The 19,153-nt window shown below is 41.7% G+C and overlaps 1 pseudogene across 1 annotated transcript; it reads right to left on the reverse strand.

Moving 5' to 3' along the window:
* Positions 1-11,210: 11,210 nt before the first annotated feature.
* Positions 11,211-18,028, reverse strand: LOC307080205 (protein-glutamine gamma-glutamyltransferase 2-like; annotated as a pseudogene). Its single transcript has 16 exons — positions 18,013-18,028; positions 17,391-17,561; positions 16,494-16,724; positions 16,162-16,280; positions 15,834-15,963; positions 15,315-15,489; positions 14,969-15,101; positions 14,733-14,836; positions 14,328-14,470; positions 14,108-14,197; positions 13,551-13,631; positions 13,038-13,105; positions 12,771-12,900; positions 12,314-12,474; positions 11,866-12,002; positions 11,211-11,397 (listed from the first exon to the last, which is right to left on the reverse strand). The product of its transcript is annotated as a protein-glutamine gamma-glutamyltransferase 2-like (transcript).
* Between the last annotated feature and the right edge of the window lie 1,125 nt (positions 18,029-19,153).

Here is a 19,153-nt window from a genome sequence, read left to right on the forward strand (position 1 = left end):
CATATTTTTTTGCCACAGGCAAAGCTTCTTGCAGGCTTCCAGAAAGTCCAAACTTAGTCATTTCCTTCAGCTCACTCAGATGGGACTTCAGTCTTGTGAAGGCAGTGGTCTTCCCAATTCTGTATAAGCTGCTTGTTGTATCGCAACCTGTGAGGGCATGGCATGCAGGCAAACAATCACAAAGAACCGGTCCAAGCTTCTGAGTGATTGAACAGACTGGGATGAATCTTTCCTTCAGGCCATGTCCAGAGTGCATGAAAACTGCAGAGGACCCAAACATTCCTTTGCCTGTATAGTAGATCAGCAAAACCAGCACATCTGTGTCATCACATTTGACTATTAGACGAGAATGTGACCTTGCAAGGTGTATTGCATGTAACACCAGTCTCGTATCTGTCTCCTCCTGGTCACTGTAAAGCTCTGTCAAATTGTCGATGCCTGACTTCCTAACCCTCTTTACTTCCTCACCATTATCAAATCCACCAGCCAAGATAACTGTGTTCTCTGAAGAGAGTCTCATCGGCCCAGTACTTGTGATGTAGTTACTCACAAAGCTACATAGAGCAGCCTTGTTTCCACTTATCTTAAGGTATTTCCTATAGTTTGGAACACTTGCTTGTCCTGTGATGATATGTGTTCGTGTGGTTTGAATGGTGCCTCTTCTTTGCCTCTCTAGATCTTTGACTGAGTGTTGATGGTCATATCTGTCAAACACTTCAACAACACAGCTGATGCCTTCCTTTCCCATTAACATTGTGATCTTTTTCCAGACACACTCGGCCAGGTCGTTGAATGTTTGAAAGGCTGAATCATGGAGAGTCTGTATAAGAGCCATGCCATCGATGATGTATGCTGATGGTACGTCAACATTTGGCAGCTGCTGTGACTCTTCAACAACAGCCTCCAGTTTCTTGGCAAGGTCAGCTTTAGTTGTCTTCCTCATGCTTCCATCATCATAAAACAAAGAGGGCAGGACAGCTGCGAGTTCATGAGACATCACAGTTTCCATGGACACCTCTCGCTGCTTGGAAACAGCCAGTAACCTTCGAAAGAGCACATCTGAGTCCATGTGAACCTGTCTAGACTGGACTCCAACTGATGTTTTCATATCCTTGAAGGTTGCACACTGGTTTCTTTTCTCAGGCTCCCAGAAGCTCTTTGTTCTTTTTGATTTTGCCAGACGTTCTTCCATAAAGACGGCATTCTGCTTTGCACCATCTTGGAGGAAGCTTGAGAGCCCTTTTGCAACCTTCTCAGATGCAACCTGACCACTTGCAATATTGATCAATTCCTCTGGAATGCTTTCAAGATCAAAAGGATTCTGTCTCTGCTCCACAGCTTCCATTATCTTCTGTATGTCTCTCTCGTCTCTTTCCGTTCTGGATGCTCCATGCTCCTGGTGTACTTTTTGGCCCTTTGCATCAGTGTCACAAAGCTCTTTCATGGCATCCACATATGCTGTGGTCACATGTCTTGTCATCAGCCATCTTGTGAGAGCTCCCTTTCGCAATGTAAAACCAACAACTCCACCCTGACTCTTGCCTTCACGATGAATGGTTTGCTCCAGTGCCTGATCAGATGCCACACAGTTGAAGCTTCGATGCTCAGACCGGCGAACAACAAACCCACCTTGCTGCATGAATGTGTATGCTTCTGGTTGTTCATGTTCAAGAGCTTTCATTTCTGCAACATAGACAGGCATGTACTTGGAATAATTGGTCCTTCCAGCAGCTCTGAACCAAGGCATAACTTCACACATGTAATTCAGGTGAAGTTGAAAGTCAGCTTCGCGTTCTGAGCGAAGGATCCGTAGCAACAGATCAGCACCATTTAGGAACATTATCCAGTATCCAAATGTTGCTGATTGCTTAACTCCCTCATTTGTGAACTTCTGGATTTTCTTCTGAATCTCATGGAGTTCAGTCTCCACCTCACCGATGAACTGTTGAGCAGTGGCCTTGTCATTACCATGAAATGCATGCTGTACATCTCGTAGGAGTTGCTCTTGTTCTTCAGTCATTGCACGTTGGCCTTGTTTTTCAAGCCATGATTGCATAGCTTTCCAGAAGAGCCTGAACAGAGCCTCAGAGGCTAGCTTTATGCTCCTTACTCCTCTTGCCAGCTGTTTCCCTTGAAGCATCTGTCGAGCTGTTCCCTCTGCATACACATCTGACTCAGTAAGTATGTCAAAGAGTCCACCATCGCCATACAGCTTTCCGATGCTTGCCAGGTAAGCCATCGTGATATGCATACCTCCCAGTCTCATTGTGATCTTTCCTTGTAAAGGAAGTGGTTTGCTCCACATTATCTGTTGTGCTTTACTATAAATAGCAAGGTATGCAGTCACAAGAATATGGTGCTGTCCCAGGTCTGCAGCAAGCTGTACAAGTCTTATCAAAGATGTATAGATGGTGGACAAATTTGAGGGTGATTCTCTTATGAAGGGCATGTAGAGTACACTGGCTACTGAACAAGCAGTGTCTGACGTGAAGGCATTGAATGCAGACCATGAAGGGACATGCTGCTGTAATGATTGTAATGCAATGATTTACCTGTCAGTTTAGGAAAATATCCATGAAGACAATGATGTAGCTAGCTTCATCATTAGTCACATCAAAGGTCAAATCAAAGGTCACATCAAGGGGGTAGTGGGTTCTACTGCCCACTTCTGGTCTGGAGAGACCAAAGCTGCCAACATTATTTCCCATTATTCAGTAATTACTTGACTACAAAGAAATTCAAGTGGATGTAAATATTTTGATATAGGTGTTCTTTTCAATTATAACCTGATTCAATTGGATCTTTCTTTCTGTATGAACTATATAATACAATGTGCCATATTAAAAATATAATCATTAAATATATTATAATATACAGCAGCACTTACCTCATGTAAGTTAATTTGCAGTATTATTGAATTTATCAACATTCCTCTGACCACTGATATTGGGCATTGGACTGGTTTCATTTTCTTTCATTTTGGACACCTCATACATTGAGTGACATACCATTTTCATTGTTCATACCATATATAGATGTTTGGTATTGCTGGATTCAGCACAATCCCACCTTTCCAACAAGCCATCTTATGTGTTCCTATGATAATGCCTGGCAAAGCAACTACAAAGTAAATGATAACATTCTGCATAGAAATCATTTTTTTCACTGTCCGCTTATTTTAGGTATGTGTTTATAGGTCTCCATCTACTTAATGCATCAAGATATTCACATCCAGATTTTTCCAGTAGGTGAAGTGACTCCCTGGCTACAAACTTGCCAAGTCTCCAAGCTCTCAGAGCTTGTGTTATCATTCTGCATTAGTTTATCTGTCTTAACTCCCATACGGACAGGCTATATTTTAGGCCTTTTTTTGTTTGGAGGTATATAACAATATCTGTCAATTTCACAATCTTAGCAGTAAAAATATTGTAGCCAAGAATCACTTTCATGTATGGGAGACCTTAGAGATGAGGAAAAACATTGTTGGGTTTAGTTCTACCTCCGGTAGGGGTATCTCAAAAACTAAAGCCCTTTCTGACTGTTTGTCACTAGCCTATAAAGGGCTCATGAAAAATGATGAAAATGGAAAGAAAGTGCAATCCAAACTGAATGAACTCCAACAACTGTGTGAAAATGAAAATGCAGCACGAGTGACCAGTGATTGTTTTACTTCCCAAAGAGGAAAAGGTAACACAAAATGAGTGGTTGGAACACAACACAGACTTCACTGATGATGTAAAAACATGGCTCTCTGAGACTGAAAGACACTTACAGCAAGCAAGAAATGTGACTGTGTTACGTAAATTAAGCTGCATTACCCCCACATAGCCACAAGGGAGCAGGACCAAACATATAAGCTGCATTACCCCCACATAGCCACAAGGGAGCAGGACCAAGCACCTAAGCTGCATTACCCCCACATTGCCACAAGGGAGCAGGACCAAACATATAAGCTGTAATAAGTACTCCAGCCACAGATGGCAACATCACACATATGAGGAAGACGAAGACGGGCTCTCAAAACCGTAGCCAGTCAGCACGTAGGCCAGGCCTACTCCTTATCTAAACAGAGCAACCTCGGATGCTCTGCCAAGCAAACCCCTTTCCATTGTTAGTCAAGTTGAAGGTTTTTTCTTATTGTTCTCTCTTCCCCTCACTTCCCTCCACCCTAAACACCTAGTTATATGTTAGGACAAGATTGTCAGTTTTTGTGTTTGAGTGACTGTGTGTGTGTTCTGAAATAAGGGGAGCCATTCCCTAGTTAATATCTGCAGAGCACGCATGTATTTTGGATAAATTATAATTACTGTCCTTACCCTTTTAGTAAAACTAGCCCATTTCTTAAGAATAACCTATAACCTTACCCTATTAATAACACTTTCCCAATTACTGACCCTAACCCTATATTACTCACCCTTCCCCTATTACTAACCTTACCCTTTTACTCATACTAACCCTATAACTAATGCTGTGTTCTTGAAGAAAAAAGTTCAAACCGGATTGCTTTTAACTCACTTTATTTTTTAAAGTATTTCAGTATGGTAACTATGAAGCAGAAGGAGGGGAATTGTATTTAACACGCGTGGAGTGACAAACAGCAGACCTTTGTATCTATCTTAGGCATGTCCAAAATCCGGCCCGCGGGCCAATCTTGGCACGGGGTTATATTTTATTTGGCCCGCGGCTCCCTTACAAAAATGTATTATTTATGGCCCGCCAGCCCGCACGTTGCAATTTCTCTCTTCACCACATGGTGGCAGCACCATTCTGGCGCTAGCCAAATCCGCGACCCCTCCCCCTCACAGGTAGGCTAATAAACATTAGCAATTACATGGACGTATTCCTACATCATGGCTGCGGAAGGTTGATTAAGAGGACCGTCACTTCCAGGTGCGATGGAAATTAGAATATTTCTTCACTGAAAGCAGAAACAATTGCATTTCACTGAAAGCAGAAACAATTGCGAATGTCACCGTTGGAAAATAATTCAATTTGAAGAGACACTATTAGACAACCCATGCTTATGCATACAACAAGTTCACAGGGAGCGACCGTGCAGAAAAAGTAAAGCAGCTTGAAGCCGGTTTAGCTTCCCAGCAGCGGCTCTTCGCCCGGGCTCGGGACTCTGTAAAAAACAACACCAAACCTAGCTATGAAGTGGCGATGCTAATCGCTAAACACGGAAGTCTTTTAAAGAGGGCGAGTTTGTCAAAGACTGTTATGAAGATGGTGGATAACATTTGCCCCGAAAAGCAGCACGAGTTTGCAAATATGTGTCTAGCGCGCAACACCGTGGCCCGCAGAATTGAAGAATTATCAGCGGACGTTAAGAGGCAAGTGGGTGGCAGGGGAGTGAATTTGGACTTTTATTCTTTTGCCTGTGATGAAAGCACAGACGCGTCTGACACTGCCCAGCTACTTATTTTTTTGCGAGGAGTGGATGATGAAATGAACATAACAGAAGAGCTGCTGGACCTCCAAAGTTTAAAAGGCCAGACAAGAGGAGTGGATTTATTTGACTCTCTCTGTTCAGCTGTTGATGACTTTAAACTGCTGTGGAGTAAAGTTAGTGGCATTGTTACCGATGGCGCACCCGCTATGGCTGGGGAACACAGGGGCTTCTCAAAACTGATATGTGACAGTCAGCAAACAGGGAGGCAACGCTGTTAAACTACACTGCATAATTCACCAACAGGTCCTCTGTGCTAAATGTGTGAAATGTGAACATGTTATGCAACTGGTGGTAAAGACTATTAACTTCATTCACTCCAAGTCGCTGCACCACCGTCAATTTCAGCGTTTCCTACTCAACATTGATGAGGAATATGGAGACGTTATCTATTCCACCGACGTGAGATGGCTCAACCGCGGGTCAGCGCTGCAGTGCTTTTTCTCTCTCAGAAGTGAAATTGGACAATTTTTGGCTGAAAAGGGAAAACCGATCTGTCGGATCCTGTCTGGCTGGCAGATTTGGCTTTCTTAGTCGACATTACAAAGCATTTGAATGTGCTCAACATCAGTCTACAAGGGAAAGACGCAGTGGTGAGCCAGCTGTTTGCACACAGCAAGGCCTTTTGAAAGCAAGCTCCAGCTTTTCCAAAGACACCTGTCACAGAGGGAGCCCAGCACCACACGTTTCCCTGCGCTGCGCAAGGTCATGGACAGTTTTCCACCGGGGAATTTCGGTGCGCAAGCACGGAGATATGCAGCTATCATCGCATCCCTTTGCAGAGTTCAACGGGCGCTTTCGGGACTTTTATGGAAAAGGATATTTCACTTTTCTCATCTCCCTTCTCCGTGGACCCGGATACTGCCCCACATCAGCTGCAGTTGGAGCTAATTGAACTACAGTGCGATGATGAGTTGCGCGGCCGACAGCAGCAGCTCTCACTTACTGACTTTTATCGTCAGCTGGAAAAAGGCAGATTCACAGAAATTCAAACATTTGCAAAGAGAATGCTGAGCTTGTACGGCTCCACTTATTTGTGCGTGCAGACATTCTCTGTTATGAACTTGAACAAGAACCGCTTGAGGTCCAGACTAACTGACGCCCACCTGCGTGACATTTTACGCATCTCAACCATTGCTGTCAAACCAGACCTGACCCGTGTCCTGTAATCCAGATCTCAGTATCACCCCTCTCATTAGTATCAGTAAGTTGCCTGTTTCTCTGTCATGTAAAATGTTAAATTTAAGTTTCTGAGTGGGTAAAATGTAAGCTTCATGGACAAATATACTTCTTAACTTCACAGGATTCATTACCTGCTATTTTTGTCATTCAAAAGATCTGAAAGAAACACTGAATTAATTTGTAGAAACCTATTCTCACCTTGTGGCTTACACTGCCACTTTAAAGGAATACAATACGCTATTGTTGTTTGACTGTATAGTTCATGTTACTTTGTTATGGTCAAAAAGTAGTCATTTGAAATATGTCTTCTGAAGTTAACTTGGACATGCTATTTCTCACTTCTTGCTTGTGTGGTGTGATCTGCAAATTGTTAGAGACCTATTGTATGTTTAATGTTTTGCATTTGAATTTTTTATGGTCATATTGTTGTTAGTTTCCTATTGTTCTGAGTTAATGAAATTGAAGAAAAGACAAAAAATGTATTTGAATGCAATTGTTGTCGTACAGTTTATGTGAATTTGGTATGGTCAAAAAGTAGTCATGAAATCATACATGTCTTCTCAAATTAACTTGGACAGCTATTCCTCACTGCTTGTTCCTTGTGTGGTGTGATATACAAGTTGTGAAAGAGACTTTTTTTCTTCTAGCATTTATTGTCAAATTAAAGTCTATTGCAGACTATTGCATATCGTTAAATAAAAATGATGAAATGCAATTAATTTGTATGTGACTTTATTATGGTCCAAAGATATGACGGGAGAGGCATTCGGCCCTCGAGGTATTTAAATTTTTCAAATAAGGCCCCCTTTGAAAAGAGTTTGGACACCCCTGATCTATCTAGTAGTTCCGGGCTGCCACATGTTTCTGACCTCTTCTTGCGCCTGGTGCTGCGTTTGTATCGAGTAGGCGTGGCCTATGTGACGTATTAGCTCCGGCTTCCTCATATCTGTTAAAGATGCTGCCTTCTGTGGCTGGAGTAGTTATTACAGCTTGTATGTTTGATCCTGCTCCCTTGTGGCTGTGTGTAGTAATTACAGCTTATATGTTTGATCCTGTTCCCATGTGGCTATGTGGGGGTAATGCAGCTTATGTGCTTAATTTACATAACACTAACCTTACCCTATAACAAACCCTTACCCTATTAATAACCATACCATTTTACTAAAACTAACCCTATAAATTACCCTTACCCTATTTCTAACACTTACCCTATTAGTAACCTCAACCTATGACTAACACTGACCCTATAATTAACCCTTACCCTATTACTGACCCTATCCCTACCACAATATCTATAAACTGGCCCCCACAATTAAACAGGCGACACAGTAAATTGCAACACGTTGTAAAACATTTTGTAGAAATAACCCCATCTAAAGAGACAGCAAGAATAGGAGCCAGTGCCTCATAATCACATCAGCCGAGGCTGGGAAGAAAGCATACTGGTGTTCCAGTAAGGTGTTCCACTCCAGCTTTCCTGCGAAAGACCTCAAAGAAATCTTTGCCATACTGAGGGAAAACAGTGGCCAGCTCATCTTTCCTGCCTTTGTGAAGATGATAAAAATCTATGCAACATTGCCAGTGACAACTGCTTCTGTGGAGAGATAATTTTCAAAGCTGAAAATTATCAAAACTAAACTAAGAAGTCTGTGTGGAGAAGAATGGCTCTCTGACCTTCTTCTGCTTGCTATAGAAAAAGATATCAAGATCAATCATAGTGAGGTCATCAACAACTTTAAAGACATGGCACAGAGGAGGATGCAGCTTTAGAGAGTGGTAATGATCAGTCTTCACTTCAAAATGACACTTTAAATTCTATTCTCACACTGCTATAATAAGGCAGCCGGCAGTTCCACATGCTGCATGTTTCATTCCCATGTGTTCTAATGTGCTTTTGTGTATGCTGCCTTTAGCTCGAGACCCTCAGCTCCACCTCTAGACTGTGCACACCTGGAGTGCTGCCGCTGTCTGCTGTCGCCTGCTGTCACCTGCTGCCCGTTATCCCTGTCCCGTCAACTGTTTAGCAGCTCTTTTGTTATTGTTCCCACTTTTCTCCTGGTTCTGTGTTGCTAGGGAGGATTAGAACATGTGCTTTTCTTTAATTTAGAAAGTTGTCTTTTGTTTCTAGTCAGGGATAGGCTACGTTTTGTTTGTTGTTTTTGCCCGTGGATCTCCCTGAAGACAAGCACTTGAGTTTGGCAATAAACACCCTTAACTTGGACTACATGACTCCCACTGTTTTTAACAAGGTACTATGTTATTCCCCTTACCCCTAGCCCACTTAGGGGACGTAACACCGCACAAAGTGCCCTTATTTTTCACTGAGCACCTGCCCCCCAAAATGTCTGTGCACGCCACTTATCGTTCAGATCTACTTTATTTTATTTTATTTCATGATCGTAATGCTTAACAATATATAGATTTTTTCTGTCGACCTCCATCGCTCGATTCAACAATACATTTTGGCACTTTTTATGACTCCCAGGTCAGACCGCAGGAAAAGCCTTGGACTTTCCTAGCGCCAACATGCCTCTGTACTCGGATATCTCAGGCACGGAGAATGGGAAATGCACAGACTGCACCAAACTGCGACAGACAGTGGCTTCAAGAGTTTTCGACTTACGGTATAGGCTGCAGTATGACTTTTACAGAATTTGAGGAAAAAAACAACATTACAGAAACAATAGGGGACTAAGCAGCTTTGCTACTTGGACCCCTAATTAAAGCATAAAAAAAAGAAAATCTCCTGAATAATACTACCCCTGAGGTAGTTTTTTCTCCGTAGGAAATGTAAATTACCTTACATGTGAATGAGGAGTAGTAAGTCTGTATTTCTCACACCACTTCAGTGGGCGTGTTGATGATGCTTCTGCATGTCATTGAGTGGCCCCCTAAATGATAATCAGCCTGTTGCCTTTTGTTCGCTGAATGGTTAAAAAATATTTAAATGTTGGAACTGCTTTTAAGAGTCATTTGTGGTGAACAAATGTTATACGTTGTAAAATTATAGGCACAATATTATTATATTGTGCGCTCAGAAATTTATTACATTATCGACTGGGATTTCCACATTATTGCTACGGGTTTAATTACAACTAGAGGTTGAGAAAACTCTAGTTTAAATTAAACCAACCATGTTTTATGATATTAGTTGCAACAAATAATTAATGGTTATGTTCTTCATGCAATATTTTTGGATACTGTACCTAATTAGTAGTTTATTCTTAGCGTCTGGTTTGTCTTATTGGTATCTACCTCTCCTTTTATTCTTCTGTTGCTTCTGGCACTTGCCCTAAACTCCTATTTTCAACAATTGTAATTACTTCATTAATTTTGATCCTTTCCCAATCTGATTTAACTTCCAAATTTGAGACCTTAGCAAGCCTTTCTTGCAGCTGCCGTACCAGGCATTATTGCAGTAGAAAGGATGCTCTCAATAATCCACCTGTAAAAGTTGTTGATGTCACAAGGGATTTCACTATTCAGAAGGACCTTGGGTTTTACTGTGCATAGCACAAATAAAAACTTTGACCAATCCTTGGGGCATTCTCTTGGTAAGAAGAATAAAAAATATGAATAATCTTTTGCTTGTAGGTATACATATACGTATGATAATGCGATCCATCTTAATGCAGGCATTGCATTCTATCACAAAGGTATTTAGTGAACCATTTTACTGCTTGGAAGGACAAGGCAATGAAGGTGAGCCTTTGCAGAAGGATAGGGGATCACTGTCAAACACCTTTGACAAATCTATAATAACTGCACTGGATTACCTGCTGTCCAGATTCAGTAATATCATCATTTCAGAGCAACACTGCACGGTACCATGCACTTTTCTAAAGCCAGATTGAAATTCTGATGAAATAAAGTTGATTCATTTCATTTTTCAAGAACTTTGAAAGGACAGTGTCAAGTTATGAAACATAGGTCAAGGGTTCAATGATTCAATCAGCTGCTTACTTTAAGTATTAATCTAATTTGTCAAGGCCTGCAGCTTTAGAAGTGTCCATCAGCTTTAGGCCTTTGTGGACCTCTGGAGGGTTGTGTGACCAAAAAAGGCTAACAGGTGAAATGTGGTTGATCAGAAACCACATAAGGAGTTCTTTATACACTGCATCAACCAATGGGAGACAATGGATAGCCTGTTAGCCAGTCGCCTCAGTTTAGCCACAACATATTTGGCTCAAATAATAGTTTGCATGAAAATGTCTTTATTACAATTTAACAAAAATAGATACAAAAATCGTGGCAAAACATTGATTCAATAAAAAATTTGGTCTGCAGAAGTGCAAAATGCATGGATATATGTCTATCAATACTACATTTAATATCAATAAGCTAAGCTTTATGATAGCCCTGTGACATTGCAAAAAATTAAGGCAATGTTTGCATTTTCTTCACATTAATAGAAATTCATTTATTCATTCATTGAGTCAGCACTAGACAATCATGGTGTATTAAGAGAAGTGAAACCACCTTGACTTTGCTAAATATATTTGTTAGTATAAGAGTGAGTGCCAGAGCCTTGCTGACAGCTATAGGTTTGATCACAACTTGTAGGGCATTACAATCCTCTCTATCCAAATAAGACTGGCAAATTGAAAGAATACGAGGGTGAAGTCTTGTGGACCACCAGCGTGGCGACTCCCTTCACGTCCTGGAGCCTGTCGGAGTCAAAGTCCACCAGGAACTCCCTAACCCCCGGCCGCATGGGTGTGAATGACAGCTCCACAGACACACGCTGGCCTGGCGCGATGCTACCACTGAGGGGGAGAGAGACACAGACACACAGACATGATGGGCATATCTAAATTACGGAGTACATATGTAGTAGTATTTACATTATCTCATGAGCGTTATGAAGACTGAGAGTTGAGTATGGAGGGAGGAGAAGAGGAGTTTAAGGCATGGATAGGAAGATATGGAATATTGAAGAGAAAGGTAACATGACTTAACAGACAAACTTGCCCAAATATATTATTATTTTGTATAAATTATCTATAAAAGTATTTTACACTGCATTTGATTCATTTTATGTACAAACACTGCGTATATTGACTGACAGCTCAATGCTAAACCCACTGTCAGGCCAGCATCAGATGTTTTTACATACTGGTGTATGTATGACAATTGATCATAAATTACGAAAACCCTTCCATATCAGTTATGTGATATGTGCTATATGTTGTATGTCATTACTGATTTATTATTTATTTTGGACGGATACTTACGAAATATGGATCTCTTTGTTTGGAAGTAGGCCAGCCCCTTCGACAGTGAACACTCCTCGGTTCAGTGGCACTGGCAATGGATTGGTGAAGGAGATCAAGGTGGTGGTTTTCCTATTTAAAACCACCCAGCCAGGAACCTGGAGAAAGGAGAGATTAGGATGTTAAATGGGGGTGGACTCCACTCTATGTCCACACTGGCTTCTGGAGTGGACGATGTTGTGGAAAATAAACTAAGGCTAAATAGAGGAGCCTGAGTTGAATTTAACTCCATTCATATGACCTGACATCTGACTTTTAACCTGTCTATCTGCATTTAAACTGGCAATAGTTTAACGTTAATCAACAGTTATTAAGCTTTTTAGATTTGAGTCATTCGGCAGTGACACTTATATAAGCTTATGTCATAAAGGAGGAGGCTTAGCATCTTGCTCATGGATAGGAAACCCACCTTAATACTGAGTTTGGGCTTGCTCAGTGGGATGTTGACCATCTCCAGGATGGATTTTTCCTGGCCGGACACTTCCGCCACCCCTATCACCCGGATGATGTTGTGCTCGCTGACGCAGGATGCATACTTAGTGTAGAGTAAACGCACCGTCTCCCTGTGGACTGTGTGGGGAACAGAATGAACACAACAGCAAAATAATACGAATAATAATACAAAAGACCATAGCTAGCCAAAACTTTGTACTCCATTACCAAGATATAGAATATGGGAATATATATATATGAACTACAACGTTTCTAGAGATAAACCACAGCCCCTATCCACGGGTCCAAAATAGAAAGAAGACTTCAAGGCTTTGCTATACAGGTTGTAATTGGTGGTTTCATACTAAATAGCCAGCGCCGCTGTTATGCCTCTAAACCAAGAAGGGTTGAAGTGCTGGCATTCAACCACCTACCTTTGTGAGCAGAAATGACAACATTGACCGTGCTGTTCTGGCACTCTCCAAGGTGAACTGAGTTGTAGGTGACAGCCTCTGACATCATGTTCAATTTGCAGCTGACTTCTTTGTCTCCCATGTTCTCCAACTGAGAGAAAGAAAAATTATAGATCGGTTGATGATAGGACCTAGCCATGAGCGATAACTTCACAAAGACAGCATCGTACAGGGTTATGCACTCTCTGCATCTCCATCCGTAGGACACTGAATGACATTGCAACTTGCCTCCATGATGACGTCAAAGTCGGTCCCGAACACAGGTTTGAAGTGCTTGATCTCCAGCTGCACGTTTCCTGTGAATAAAAATATTTTTAATCCCTGTACATTACTAATGTATAATGAAGATGAATGTATTCACACAATAACCTTAAAATATCATATAGGAGTCAAAACTAGGGCCGCTCAAAGTATATATTGCTGTGATCGCTTCTCAAGAATCGATCAAGGGGATCAACAAGGAGCCTAAGGTGGGGGGGTCAAGGACTCCGAACAAAAGAAGAATTTTAATCCTTTCAAACTGGCCCATGTTTCATGCTGGCCGGTTTAACCTATGAAGCGATCAAGGCAACCAGCATCAGAATATATGCTGCTCTCATCGGCCTGATAAGCATGCACAAAACATTTTAAAAAGTCATTTTTCTTGTTGTGGGTTATCCTCCGTGGGCGTACGAATTAAACGATTGAACATGTCGTCGTTGCTCTGTGGTCGATTTGTTACCAAAGGACTCTAACCTGCACCTGGATTTGATTCCTCTTCTCCATCCGGCCCAGAGATGCGCCGCCCTGCCTTGTTGTACACCTCCCACTCCTTAGCTGAACCTGTGGAGCAGGAGCAGATTGGGTCACCCGCAGCCCAATGGACATGGGCAGATCCACAACCTCTGCCGAGGCCAATATTAACATCAACTGTGCTCTAAACTAAACAGAATGTTTTCCTTTGGATGTAGTTAGGGTTGGGGCTAACAGTGATCAATGAGAGGTTTCTTAATGTCTGTGTGTCGATCGCTGTGGCCCTTCTTCCTCACCATACCATAAACGTGGAATTTTAAATAATGTCATATAATCAATTTGGATAATTGTCATTATTAGTACTTCTAATTCTAGTCCTACCTTGATCAGCAACAATCAACATGACTAATATAGTAAGAAAAGTCTAAATCTTTAACAGTACCCTGTTCCATTCACACGGATAAAGATTTAGTATTTTATACCGTTATGATAGGGTGGGCATAGCACCCCATCATAAAGGTATAAGTGAGTATGACACTGTCTCTTGATGTCGAAATGAAACCAACCTTCTTGGTACTTGTACTGAAGGGTTATATCTTCCCGCTCGTTACTGTAAGGACTTTTGGTGCTAATGGTCTAATGGAGTTGGATGAAAGCTAGAAAACATTTAATAAGAAAATGCAAATGATTTTAAATGATTTAAAGATGATTTAAAGGTAAGCAAAAAGTGGTAGAAGTTAAAATAAAAATGGATAAAGAATAAAGACATGCATAATAATCACCCACCTGCTTTCGCTGACCGTCTGGTCTGATTTCCCAATTGATGATGTCTGCATTCACCTCAGCAAAGACAAATGGAACATCAAACTTCACATTGAGGTCCCCTTCTTTAATGGCCTTCAAAGGACATGGGCCACAGCGAAACATAACTAGAAAGGAAAAAATACAGATTTATTGAAAAAATTCAGTGTACATAAAGCGACTTTGCACGTAACTTGCAATAATAATCCATATTTACCGGAGCATACCAAACACAGAAGAGTTTAAAGAATAATCATTATATACAAAGCATTAGTCGTTTCTTTTGCAGGATTTAAACTGATATGGGAGCAAAAAGAAGTTGCAAAAGAAAAAAAAAAAAATATATATGCGTAAAGAAGCCCATTTCTAAACATGGCAAGAGGGCCATACCACTGCTCCTCTCCTGAGGTGTGGGGTCCAAGACTTGCCAGCCACCATATCCATTAGGTAGATCTTCTCTCTGCATGTAAGACTCGACCCAACAATGAAAGTTCCTGGCACAAATATAAAAAAATAAACATTATAATCACACAGTGTTGTGAGATATGAATTCCTAGGGACTCATAATACGTAACATAACAGATTTCTGTGTGTCTGCATGTGCTGTGAACACGAGAGGATCCTACCAGATGCTGTCAGCATGGTTAACTTTCTGCCTATGTATGTTGTACACTCGGTCGATGGAGAGGTTTCCGTCTGTGTCATGGGCTGACTCAAAGTTGGTGATGCAGCGTGTGGGGATGCCCAGGCATCGCAGCACTGTGAGGGGACACATGACACATTAGAAAGGCTCGAGTCCCACCATGCATCTGTCTGTCCTTTATTTTGTGTCAACTGTAGACATTCATTGACAAGTCATGTAACAATGCAATGTTAAATTCAGGAAGACGTTCAGATGAGGGTTTGATTCAGTATGTGTTTGTGTGCACGCGTGCGTGCGTGCGTGTGTTTATATTGTGTTATTCCTCTGACCTGTGCAGGCCACGGCTGCAAACACCCAGCATTGGCCATATTTCACTCCAGACTTGGATTTGCTCCACTTCTCAAGGATGGGCACACTGCTCATCCATTTGGTTGGCTGTACTCCACCTGTATAAGGTTCCTGCCATTTCCCCCACACGACTCCATCGTCATCGTTGACATTCACCTGGATAAGGGGGGGGTGACAGTATTAAATATTATTAACGATGTAAAATTATCTCAATGTAACTGTTTTATGCTCCTGTGCCTGTCATGTAGTTATTATTTCATTATTTATTACAACTGTTATTTTAACTAAAGAGTCCTAACGCCGCAAGCTACACAGCCAGACACAAACAATAGCTTACTTTGGTTTTCTTCAGGATAAAATAGATTTTAGTTACTACTATTTTGGCCATGCACATCCGTATGAAACCAGCTCTGCGATCTGGTTCTAGGTTTGGCTCTGTTGTCCTGATGCAACACACACATAAAAATAACTATTGGTGGAAGTGGGTGTATATCTCCTACCATGGCAACGACTGCCCTGCTGATGTAGACAGGATCCCATCGCTGACGCATGTCGTTTGGGGGGGTCTGACCTCGCTGGCTTAAAGCAGTCAAGGATCTCAAAGCAGATGTCCATCACATTGTCTTCAAACTGAGAATGTCACAAAGGGACTGACAGCAAATGTTGGGAGTGTCATACAATTTAGAAAGAGAGAAGAAATGACTGATATTGATACTATATCATAATAGTCATAATATAGGAATTATCCAAATGTGTGTGTGTGTGTGTGTGCGTGTGTGCGTGCGTGCGTGCGTGCGTGCGTGTGTGTGTGTGTGGTTTCTGTGCTACCTGTCCGAAATTCCATGGCAACCCACTCATCCAATCCGCACTCCCAGTGAAAATGCGACCATTCTCGTTCATAATGTATTCCTTGAGCAGACTCTCATCAGGGAAGTACACAGCATCATCTAATAATGCACACACACACACACAAAGTTGATATCAACCTCCATATTTATATACATGCTTCTGGGTAATGGGGATGTGCTCCAGAAGTGAAATGACATGTGAAAGGTCAAGTACAGATTCATTATCTTTTTAAGATTTTAGATGTATGTGGATGTTCCGTTTGTTTTTGCACATGTGCTGTGTCTGTGTGTGCGAGTGTTTACTAGTATTACCTTTGCACCAGGGATTAAACAGCAAGTACATTTTGGTAAAGTCCGTCCTCTCCAGAACTTTATTCCCTGACATCAGTTCAACAGCCAAGCGGTACTCGCCAACGGCAGCACGGGCGGGACTGTACACAGTCAGCAGTAATTCGTTCTTCGCGCTCTGCTGGTGTAACCACCACTTGTCATTGGACCCTCCAGTCGTTCGCTTTCTGATCACAATATCATCGTTGTTCTTGTCTGTGGAAATGCAAGGTAGGGTACAGAAATAGGTTTCCAATTGGTAATCTGAAAATCAGGGCCGCCGGACTGGGGGTGTAAGGCTTGGGGGGGCTCAAGGCAGAGGGCCCATGGGAGTGTAATGTTTTTTTTTTCTCATTCCTCTATCACCCTCAAGTGGCAGGAGCCCCACTTTGCGCTCAGTGGCCATATGCCGCAAGGTCACGTTTCGCCCCCCCACGCCCCATCAACAACTCTTCCCCCCCCCCCCATTTCCTTCATACTTCCCACACACATTAATTAATTGATTAAGCTACTTTCGCTACAGAAATTACCCGTTTTATTTTCTTACCATATTTTTTTATAGAATAGGCCATTTATGAAAAGCTAATTCAATGTGTTCCCTAGCCCTAGTTACCACTCTATCCCAGATGGAGTTACTGAGGGATTTGATTTGTGCTATGAATTGTGTATCAAAAAGTTTCGGTATCCCAAACAAAGGAAGGGCAGCAGGCATACACTTTGAGGCAGGAGAAGTTGTTGAAGTTGTGCAACCCTTTTGAAAAACAGTTGGTCAAATAAATATTTGAAATGTTAAAGGAATAGAGCAACAAGAAGTGAGACTCTTCAATTCACGTAGCTCTATTTTATCTGACCATCTCTGCATTGAGGCCTTGAGTTGCTTACCCTGCTTTAAGACCAGGGCCAGCTCATGGCCGGACTGCAGCGGGTCGGAGAGGTGCACCGTCAGGGAGAAGGCTTGTCCCCGCCGAACAATCAAACGCTTTCTATCAATCTCCTCAGTTCGGTGTGCCCAGTTGTTTTCCTGGCTTCTCAGATCAACACCAGCAATTAAACCTTAAAATGAAAATCAGAGACAGGATGTTAAGGAGTAAAACACAGCTATGTGTTGTTTGGCTATAGTGGGATGACTGTCCTGATGACTTCTTTATGTGGAGGCCCGGTGCCTCAGATCTGCTGTAGTAGGTCTATTAGTTTATGAAATGTGGATTGGTCATATCACACTCTAGTGCAGAGTTAGACGCAGCATATTTCTCTTTCCTACTTTAATCCCAAGAGACATCTTGTTATCCTTATAAGGTGTAGAAACACCACAGAGACAGACAGTAAGAGGAACGTTTTACAAAGAAACAAGTGGAAAAGGGAGAGGGGAATGAGATTTGCAGATGCAAAAAGATATTTGAGAGAGAGAAAGAGAGAAGAAGAACAAGGAGAGAGAGAGAATAATTGATTCAAAAGACAGGCGAGGAAATCGTGGGATGAAACCCAATGTTAGAATGCTACTCACGGTTTGTGTGGGCCATTATCTTTGCTTAATTCTTCCCAAGAGTTGCTCTAACACTGGTCCAAGTTTGCAGCGCTGGGCTCTAGCCTACTTCTCATCAAGACGCTGTATTATACAGAACTGAATTGCTCTCAGTGTGTGTGTATGTGTGTTAGAATATTGCAACATTCTTAGATTTCAGCAGTATTGCTCATATCGTAACTTGCTTCCCCATACCATTTACCCTGATTTCACTTTGAGGCCTATATAACTTTTAGTGGTAAGAAAAATAGAACAAAATAGCACAACAAAGAAATTGCACAATAAAGAAAAAAACGAAAATAACAGAAATTGCCACATTATAGTTTGTTGCAAGTTTAAAGGATTACCGTCTGGATTGTTTAGGAGATTTAGTGTCACCATCACAAAAACATTCGTCCACATGCACACTGACAGGTGTTTGTCTCGGGCAACAACCGGCTCTTTGTAAGAGACATATAGGCCTCATGGTGGAAGACCAGCAGATGTAAAATATGTTGGCCAACAAGTGACAAACATGCATATTTGGCTGTTCCAGCCACCTTCTTTAGAGGCCGTGGGATCTCTAGGCTTCTATCACCTGGATGCCTACTGCCTGGTACTGGTAAAAATAGTCATAATATCACTGTCCCCCTATTTTTTCAGATAAAAATAGCAATCAATATGTTCCAAGTTCCCGGTCTCTGTAGAAATGGCACCCTTCACTGCTCCAATAATAGGCTGGTGCTTATCATATGGCAATGCCCTGTGTCCTTTAATATTGCTGTTTTGTCTAGAATTAGATTAAAAAAGTATAGACATGGCAGATAAAAAGAATAAATAAAAAGTCCTTAGGATTTTCATTTAAATTTTTTTATCTGCCATGTCTAGTGTGGGCTGATGGTGTGTGTGTGTGTGTGTGCGCGCGTGTGTTTGTTTATTGTATGTACTGTTGGGTATGGACACACCCTGCTGCTCCTCCACATGTGAAGTTCCTAACAGAAAAATAAAGTAATTTGAATTGAATTGAAGGTAACTTTCACCTGTGCGTAAAATTGCCAAAATCTGATTCCTGTTCCATTTTGAGTCCAACGTGGCCTTGATGTGTTGAGCTCACCAATCTTGCAAATATTTAATGTCAGGTAAA

Source organism: Pollachius pollachius (genome assembly GCF_949987615.1).
Source record: "Pollachius pollachius genome assembly, chromosome: 9".
In the NCBI taxonomy this organism is placed as follows: domain Eukaryota; kingdom Metazoa; phylum Chordata; class Actinopteri; order Gadiformes; family Gadidae; genus Pollachius; species Pollachius pollachius.